Below are 10000 nucleotides of genomic sequence, written 5' to 3'. Positions count from 1 at the left end.
CCCGCGAAGGGCCCTCTCCGTCTCGTCCGCGAGCGCCCCATCGATCGGAAGGAGGAGCGGGGCCTCGCTCCCGGCGGCCGTCCCCGCGGACGTGCGCCGAGCCTCCCTCGAGAGCCCCCTCTCCGGAGGATCGGGCCCGAGACGACACCCCGAACCGCCGCAGACGTCCCCGCAGACGTCCGCCCGGGTCCCTCGTCCGAGTCCCCGGGAAGGGCCTTCACACGACGGTCGGTCTCTCTCACGTGTACGTCTCTAAAGGCTGGAGCCAGACAAGCCTTCTCTTACTATTCTCCCGGTACCTGTCGTAACCTTATACGTGAAAAGTCCCCCAGCGGCAACAGGCGGGAACGACTCACAAAAGCGGCCGACCGCCTGGAACTCTAGGTCGGCTGCACGGGTCAAATTCAACCCCATTCGGACTTCCAGAGCTCAGCCGGCCACCAGGTCAACCTCGCTGAAAGCGCCAGAGGTTGACCTGGTGTCCGGGGACCGAATCGGACACCAGGTCAACCTCCGCTAAAGCGGCCGGGGTTGACCTGTTGTCCCTGCCGGACTTAGAAAATTTTTCTCTCCAGCCCGGGACCGGGGTTGACCTGTTGTCCCTGCCGGACTTAGAAATTTTTTCTCTCCCGCCTGGGACCGGGGTTGACCTGTTGTCCCTGCCGGACTTAGAAATTTTTTCTCTCCCGCCTGGGACCGGGGTTGACCTGTTGTCCCTGCCGGACTTAGAAATTTTTTCTCTCCAGCCTGGGACCGGGGTTGACCTGTTGTCCCTGCCGGACTTAGAAAATTTTTCTCTGCCGCCTGGGACCGGGGTTGACCTGTTGTCCCTGCCGGACTTAGAAAATTTTTCTCTGCCGCCTGGGACCGGGGTTGACCTGTTGTCCCTGCCGGACTTAGAAAATTTTTCTCTGCCGCCTGGGACCGGGGTTGACCTGTTGTCCCTGCCGGACTTAGAAAATTTTTCTCTCCCGCCTGGGACCGGGGTTGACCTGTTGTCCCTGCCGGACTTAGAAAATTTTTCTCTCCCGCCTGGGACCGGGGTTGACCTGTTGTCCCTGCCGGACTTAGAAATTTTTTCTCTGCCGCCTGGGACCGGGGTTGACCTGTTGTCCCTGCCGGACTTAGAAATTTTTTCTCTCCAGCCTGGGACCGGGGTTGACCTGTTGTCCCTGCCGGACTTAGAAATTTTTTCTCTCCCGCCCGGTACCGGGGTTGACCTGTTGTCCCTGCCGGACTTAGAAATTTTTTCTCTGCCGCCTGGGACCGGGGTTGACCTGTTGTCCCTGCCGGACTTAGAAAATTTTTCTCTCCCGCCTGGGACCGGGGTTGACCTGTTGTCCCTGCCGGACTTAGAAATTTTTTCTCTGCCGCCTGGGACCGGGGTTGACCTGTTGTCCCTGCCGGACTTAGAAAATTTTTCTCTCCCGCCTGGGACCGGGGTTGACCTGCTGTCCCTGCCGGACTTGGAAAATTTTTCTCTCCAGCCTGGGACCGGGGTTGACCTGTTGTCCCTGCCGGACTTAGAAATTTTTTCTCTCCCCGCCTGGGACCGGGGTTGACCTGCTGTCCCTGCCGGACTTGGAGCCCTAGGAGGGAATCGGCCACCAGGTCAACCTCCGCTGAAAGCGGCCACGGTTTACCTGGTGCCCGGGGAGCGAATCGGACACCAGGTCAACCTCTGCTAAAGCGACCGAGGTTGACCTGGTGCCCGGGGAGCGAATCTGACACCAGGTCAACCTCTGCTAAAGCGCCAGAGGTTGACCTGGTGCCCGGGGAGCGAATCGGACACCAGGTCAACCTCTGCTAAAGCGGCCGGGGTTGACCTGCTGTCCCTGCCGGACTTAGAAAATTTTTCTCTCCAGCCTGGGACCGGGGTTGACCTGTTGTCCCTGCCGGACTTAGAAAATTTTTCTCTCCCGCCTGGGACCGGGGTTGACCTGTTGTCCCTGCCGGACTTGGAGCCCGAGGAGGGGATCGGCCACCAGGTAAACCTCCGCTGAAAGCGGCCACGGTTTACCTGGTGCCCGGGGAGCGAATCGGACACCAGGTCAACCTCAGCTGAAGCGGCCGGGGTTGACCTGCTGTCCCTGCCGGACTTGGAAAATTTTTCTCTCCAGCCTGGGACCGGGGTTGACCTGTTGTCCCTGCCGGACTTAGAAATTTTTTCTCTCCCCGCCTGGGACCGGGGTTGACCTGCTGTCCCTGCCGGACTTGGAGCCCGAGGAGGGAATCGGCCACCAGGTCAACCTCCGCTGAAAGCGGCCACGGTTTACCTGGTGCCCGGGGAGCGAATCGGACACCAGGTCAACCTCTGCTAAAGCGACCGAGGTTGACCTGGTGCCCGGGGAGCGAATCTGACACCAGGTCAACCTCTGCTAAAGCGCCAGAGGTTGACCTGGTGCCCGGGGAGCGAATCGGACACCAGGTCAACCTCTGCTAAAGCGGCCGGGGTTGACCTGCTGTCCCTGCCGGACTTAGAAAATTTTTCTCTCCAGCCTGGGACCGGGGTTGACCTGTTGTCCCTGCCGGACTTAGAAAATTTTTCTCTGCCGCCTGGGACCGGGGTTGACCTGTTGTCCCTGCCGGACTTAGAAAATTTTTCTCTGCCGCCTGGGACCGGGGTTGACCTGTTGTCCCTGCCGGACTTAGAAAATTTTTCTCTCCCGCCTGGGACCGGGGTTGACCTGTTGTCCCTGCCGGACTTAGAAAATTTTTCTCTCCCGCCTGGGACCGGGGTTGACCTGTTGTCCCTGCCGGACTTAGAAATTTTTTCTCTGCCGCCTGGGACCGGGGTTGACCTGTTGTCCCTGCCGGACTTAGAAATTTTTTCTCTCCAGCCTGGGACCGGGGTTGACCTGTTGTCCCTGCCGGACTTAGAAATTTTTTCTCTCCCGCCCGGTACCGGGGTTGACCTGTTGTCCCTGCCGGACTTAGAAATTTTTTCTCTGCCGCCTGGGACCGGGGTTGACCTGTTGTCCCTGCCGGACTTAGAAAATTTTTCTCTCCCGCCTGGGACCGGGGTTGACCTGTTGTCCCTGCCGGACTTAGAAATTTTTTCTCTGCCGCCTGGGACCGGGGTTGACCTGTTGTCCCTGCCGGACTTAGAAAATTTTTCTCTCCCGCCTGGGACCGGGGTTGACCTGCTGTCCCTGCCGGACTTGGAAAATTTTTCTCTCCAGCCTGGGACCGGGGTTGACCTGTTGTCCCTGCCGGACTTAGAAATTTTTTCTCTCCCCGCCTGGGACCGGGGTTGACCTGCTGTCCCTGCCGGACTTGGAGCCCTAGGAGGGAATCGGCCACCAGGTCAACCTCCGCTGAAAGCGGCCACGGTTTACCTGGTGCCCGGGGAGCGAATCGGACACCAGGTCAACCTCTGCTAAAGCGACCGAGGTTGACCTGGTGCCCGGGGAGCGAATCTGACACCAGGTCAACCTCTGCTAAAGCGCCAGAGGTTGACCTGGTGCCCGGGGAGCGAATCGGACACCAGGTCAACCTCTGCTAAAGCGGCCGGGGTTGACCTGCTGTCCCTGCCGGACTTAGAAAATTTTTCTCTCCAGCCTGGGACCGTGGTTGACCTGTTGTCCCTGCCGGACTTAGAAAATTTTTCTCTCCCGCCTGGGACCGGGGTTGACCTGTTGTCCCTGCCGGACTTGGAGCCCGAGGAGGGGATCGGCCACCAGGTAAACCTCCGCTGAAAGCGGCCACGGTTTACCTGGTGCCCGGGGAGCGAATCGGACACCAGGTCAACCTCAGCTGAAGCGGCCGGGGTTGACCTGCTGTCCCTGCCGGACTTGGAAAATTTTTCTCTCCAGCCTGGGACCGGGGTTGACCTGTTGTCCCTGCCGGACTTAGAAATTTTTTCTCTCCCCGCCTGGGACCGGGGTTGACCTGCTGTCCCTGCCGGACTTGGAGCCCGAGGAGGGAATCGGCCACCAGGTCAACCTCCGCTGAAAGCGGCCACGGTTTACCTGGTGCCCGGGGAGCGAATCGGACACCAGGTCAACCTCTGCTAAAGCGACCGAGGTTGACCTGGTGCCCGGGGAGCGAATCTGACACCAGGTCAACCTCTGCTAAAGCGCCAGAGGTTGACCTGGTGCCCGGGGAGCGAATCGGACACCAGGTCAACCTCTGCTAAAGCGGCCGGGGTTGACCTGCTGTCCCTGCCGGACTTAGAAAATTTTTCTCTCCAGCCTGGGACCGGGGTTGACCTGCTGTCCCTGCCGGACTTAGAAAATTTTTCTCTGCCGCCTGGGACCGGGGTTGACCTGTTCTCCCTGCCGGACTTAGAAAATTTTTCTCTCCAGCCTGGGACCGGGGTTGACCTGTTGTCCCTGCCGGACTTAGAAATTTTTTCTCTGCCGCCTGGGACCGGGGTTGACCTGTTGTCCCTGCCGGACTTAGAAATTTTTTCTCTCCCGCCCGGTACCGGGGTTGACCTGTTGTCCCTGCCGGACTTAGAAATTTTTTCTCTGCCGCCTGGGACCGGGGTTGACCTGTTGTCCCTGCCGGACTTAGAAAATTTTTCTCTCCCGCCTGGGACCGGGGTTGACCTGTTGTCCCTGCCGGACTTAGAAATTTTTTCTCTGCCGCCTGGGACCGGGGTTGACCTGTTGTCCCTGCCGGACTTAGAAATTTTTTCTCTACAGCCTGGGACCGGGGTTGACCTGTTGTCCCTGCCGGACTTAGAAAATTTTTCTCTCCAGCCCGGGACCGGGGTTGACCTGTTGTCCCTGCCGGACTTAGAAATTTTTTCTCTCCCGCCTGGGACCGGGGTTGACCTGTTGTCCCTGCCGGACTTAGAAATTTTTTCTCTGCCGCCTGGGACCGGGGTTGACCTGTTGTCCCTGCCGGACTTAGAAATTTTTTCTCTCCCCGCCTGGGACCGGGGTTGACCTGCTGTCCCTGCCGGACTTGGAGCCCGAGGAGGGAATCGGCCACCAGGTCAACCTCCGCTGAAAGCGGCCACGGTTTACCTGGTGCCCGGGGAGCGAATCGGACACCAGGTCAACCTCTGCTAAAGCGACCGAGGTTGACCTGGTGCCCGGGGAGCGAATCTGACACCAGGTCAACCTCTGCTAAAGCGCCAGAGGTTGACCTGGTGCCCGGGGAGCGAATCGGACACCAGGTCAACCTCTGCTAAAGCGGCCGGGGTTGACCTGCTGTCCCTGCCGGACTTAGAAAATTTTTCTCTCCAGCCTGGGACCGGGGTTGACCTGCTGTCCCTGCCGGACTTAGAAAATTTTTCTCTGCCGCCTGGGACCGGGGTTGACCTGTTCTCCCTGCCGGACTTAGAAAATTTTTCTCTCCAGCCTGGGACCGGGGTTGACCTGTTGTCCCTGCCGGACTTAGAAATTTTTTCTCTGCCGCCTGGGACCGGGGTTGACCTGTTGTCCCTGCCGGACTTAGAAATTTTTTCTCTCCCGCCCGGTACCGGGGTTGACCTGTTGTCCCTGCCGGACTTAGAAATTTTTTCTCTGCCGCCTGGGACCGGGGTTGACCTGTTGTCCCTGCCGGACTTAGAAAATTTTTCTCTCCCGCCTGGGACCGGGGTTGACCTGTTGTCCCTGCCGGACTTAGAAATTTTTTCTCTGCCGCCTGGGACCGGGGTTGACCTGTTGTCCCTGCCGGACTTAGAAATTTTTTCTCTACAGCCTGGGACCGGGGTTGACCTGTTGTCCCTGCCGGACTTAGAAAATTTTTCTCTCCAGCCCGGGACCGGGGTTGACCTGTTGTCCCTGCCGGACTTAGAAATTTTTTCTCTCCCGCCTGGGACCGGGGTTGACCTGTTGTCCCTGCCGGACTTAGAAATTTTTTCTCTGCCGCCTGGGACCGGGGTTGACCTGTTGTCCCTGCCGGACTTAGAAAATTTTTCTCTGCCGCCTGGGACCGGGGTTGACCTGTTGTCCCTGCCGGACTTAGAAAATTTTTCTCTCCCGCCTGGGACCGGGGTTGACCTGTTGTCCCTGCCGGACTTAGAAAATTTTTCTCTCCCGCCTGGGACCGGGGTTGACCTGTTGTCCCTGCCGGACTTAGAAATTTTTTCTCTGCCGCCTGGGACCGGGGTTGACCTGTTGTCCCTGCCGGACTTAGAAATTTTTTCTCTGCCGCCTGGGACCGGGGTTGACCTGTTGTCCCTGCCGGACTTAGAAATTTTTTCTCTGCCGCCTGGGACCGGGGTTGACCTGTTGTCCCTGCCGGACTTAGAAATTTTTTCTCTCCAGCCTGGGACCGGGGTTGACCTGTTGTCCCTGCCGGACTTAGAAATTTTTTCTCTCCCGCCCGGTACCGGGGTTGACCTGTTGTCCCTGCCGGACTTAGAAATTTTTTCTCTGCCGCCTGGGACCGGGGTTGACCTGTTGTCCCTGCCGGACTTAGAAAATTTTTCTCTCCCGCCTGGGACCGGGGTTGACCTGTTGTCCCTGCCGGACTTAGAAATTTTTTCTCTGCCGCCTGGGACCGGGGTTGACCTGTTGTCCCTGCCGGACTTAGAAAATTTTTCTCTCCCGCCTGGGACCGGGGTTGACCTGTTGTCCCTGCCGGACTTAGAAATTTTTTCTCTGCCGCCTGGGACCGGGGTTGACCTGTTGTCCCTGCCGGACTTAGAAATTTTTTCTCTCCAGCCTGGGACCGGGGTTGACCTGTTGTCCCTGCCGGACTTAGAAATTTTTTCTCTCCCGCCCGGTACCGGGGTTGACCTGTTGTCCCTGCCGGACTTAGAAATTTTTTCTCTGCCGCCTGGGACCGGGGTTGACCTGTTGTCCCTGCCGGACTTAGAAAATTTTTCTCTCCCGCTCGGAACCGGGGTTGACCTGTTGTCCCTGCCGGACTTAGAAAATTTTTCTCTCCCGCCTGGGACCGGGGTTGACCTGTTGTCCCTGCCGGACTTGGAGCCCGAGGAGGGGATCGGCCACCAGGTAAACCTCCGCTGAAAGCGGCCACGGTTTACCTGGTGCCCGGGGAGCGAATCGGACACCAGGTCAACCTCAGCTGAAGCGGCCGGGGTTGACCTGCTGTCCCTGCCGGACTTGGAAAATTTTTCTCTCCAGCCTGGGACCGGGGTTGACCTGTTGTCCCTGCCGGACTTAGAAATTTTTTCTCTCCCCGCCTGGGACCGGGGTTGACCTGTTGTCCCTGCCGGACTTAGAAATTTTTTCTCTCCCCGCCTGGGACCGGGGTTGACCTGTTGTCCCTGCCGGACTTGGAGCCCCAGGAGGGGATCGGCCACCAGGTCAACCTCCGCTGAAAGCGGCCACGGTTTACCTGGTGCCCGGGGAGCGAATCGGACACCAGGTCAACCTCTGCTAAAGCGACCGAGGTTGACCTGGTGCCCGGGGAGCGAATCTGACACCAGGTCAACCTCTGCTAAAGCGCCAGAGGTTGACCTGGTGCCCGGGGAGCGAATCGGACACCAGGTCAACCTCTGCTAAAGCGGCCGGGGTTGACCTGCTGTCCCTGCCGGACTTAGAAAATTTTTCTCTCCAGCCTGGGACCGGGGTTGACCTGTTGTCCCTGCCGGACTTAGAAATTTTTTCTCTCCCGCCTGGGACCGGGGTTGACCTGTTGTCCCTGCCGGACTTAGAAAATTTTTCTCTGCCGCCTGGGACCGGGGTTGACCTGTTGTCCCTGCCGGACTTGGAGCCCCAGGAGGGGATCGGCCACCAGGTCAACCTCCGCTGAAAGCGGCCACGGTTTACCTGGTGCCCGGGGAGCGAATCGGACACCAGGTCAACCTCAGCTGAAGCGGCCGGGGTTGACCTGCTGTCCCTGCCGGACTTGGAGCCCGAGGAGGGGATCGGCCACCAGGTCAACCTCCGCTGAAAGCGGCCACGGTTTACCTGGTGCCCGGGGAGCGAATCGGACACCAGGTCAACCTCTGCTAAAGCGGCCGGGGTTGACCTGCTGTCCGTGCCGGACTTGGAGCCCGAGGAGGGGATCGGCCACCAGGTCAACCTCCGCTGAAAGCGGCCACGGTTTACCTGGTGCCCGGGGACCGAATCGGACACCAGGTCAACCTCCGCTGAAGCGGCCGGGGTTGACCTGCTGTCCCTGCCGGACTTTGAAAATTTTTCTCTCCCCGCCCGGAACCGGGGTTGACCTGTTGTCCCTGCCGGACTTGGAAAATTTTTCTCTCCCGCTCGGAACCGGGGTTGACCTGTTGTCCCTGAAGGACTTAGAAATTTTTTCTCTCCCCGCCTGGGACCGGGGTTGACCTGCTGTCCCTGCCGGACTTGGAGCCCCAGGAGGGGATCGGCCACCAGGTCAACCTCCGCTGAAAGCGGCCACGGTTTACCTGGTGCCCGGGGACCGAATCGGACACCAGGTCAACCTCTGCTAAAGCGCCCGAGGTTGACCTGGTGCCCGGGGAGCGAATCGGACACCAGGTCAACCTCTGCTACGGCGGCCGGGGTTGACCTGCTGTCCCTGCCGGACTTAGAAAATTTTTCTCTCCCCGCCCGGAACCGGGGTTGACCTGTTGTCCCTGCCGGACTTGGAGCCCGAGGAGGGGATCGGCCACCAGGTCAACCTCCGCTGAAAGCGGCCACGGTTTACCTGGTGCCCGGGGAGCGAATCGGACACCAGGTCAACCTCTGCTAAAGCGGCCGGGGTTGACCTGCTGTCCCTGCCGGACTTGGAGCCCGAGGAGGGGATCGGCCACCAGGTCAACCTCCGCTGAAAGCGGCCACGGTTTACCTGGTGCCCGGGGAGCGAATCGGACACCAGGTCAACCTCTGCTAAAGCGGCCGGGGTTCACCTGCTGTCCCTGCCGGACTTGGAGCCCGAGGAGGGGATCGGCCACCAGGTCAACCTCCGCTGAAAGCGGCCACGGTTTACCTGGTGCCCGGGGAGCGAATCGGACACCAGGTCAACCTCTGCTAAGGCGCCCGAGGTTGACCTGGTGCCCGGGGAGCGAATCGGACACCAGGTCAACCTCTGCTACGGCGGCCGGGGTTGACCTGCTGTCCCTGCCGGACTTAGAAAATTTTTCTCTCCCCGCCCGGAACCGGGGTTGACCTGTTGTCCCTGCCGGACTTGGAGCCCGAGGAGGGGATCGGCCACCAGGTCAACCTCCGCTGAAAGCGGCCACGGTTTACCTGGTGCCCGGGGAGCGAATCGGACACCAGGTCAACCTCTGCTAAAGCGGCCGGGGTTGACCTGCTGTCCCTGCCGGACTTGGAGCCCGAGGAGGGGATCGGCCACCAGGTCAACCTCCGCTGAAAGCGGCCACGGTTTACCTGGTGCCCGGGGAGCGAATCGGACACCAGGTCAACCTCTGCTAAAGCGGCCGGGGTTCACCTGCTGTCCCTGCCGGACTTGGAGCCCGAGGAGGGGATCGGCCACCAGGTCAACCTCCGCTGAAAGCGGCCACGGTTTACCTGGTGCCCGGGGAGCGAATCGGACACCAGGTCAACCTCTGCTAAAGCGGCCGGGGTTGACCTGCTGTCCCTGCCGGACTTGGAGCCCGAGGAGGGGATCGGCCACCAGGTCAACCTCCGCTGAAAGCGGCCACGGTTTACCTGGTGCCCGGGGAGCGAATCGGACACCAGGTCAACCTCTGCTAAAGCGGCCGGGGTTCACCTGCTGTCCCTGCCGGACTTGGAGCCCGAGGAGGGGATCGGCCACCAGGTCAACCTCCGCTGAAAGCGGCCACGGTTTACCTGGTGCCCGGGGAGCGAATCGGACACCAGGTCAACCTCTGCTAAGGCGCCCGAGGTTGACCTGGTGCCCGGGGAGCGAATCGGACACCAGGTCAACCTCCGCTAAAGCGCCCGAGGTTGACCTGGTGCCCGGGGAGCGAATCGGACACCAGGTCAACCTCTGCTACGGCGGCCGGGGTTGACCTGCTGTCCCTGCCGGACTTGGAAAATTTCTCTCCCCGCCTCGGACCGGGGTTGACCTGCTGTCCCTACCGGACTTAGAACATTTTTCTCTCCCCGCCCCGGCCCGGGGGTTAACCTCGGGGCGCACAGCTTCCCGGGTCTGACGTGCACGTCCTGTC

This window comes from Carettochelys insculpta, unplaced genomic scaffold (assembly GCF_033958435.1).
Source record: "Carettochelys insculpta isolate YL-2023 unplaced genomic scaffold, ASM3395843v1 scaffold_0038, whole genome shotgun sequence".
Classification (NCBI taxonomy): Eukaryota; Metazoa; Chordata; order Testudines; family Carettochelyidae; genus Carettochelys; species Carettochelys insculpta.
This window is presented reverse-complemented; position numbering follows the sequence as displayed.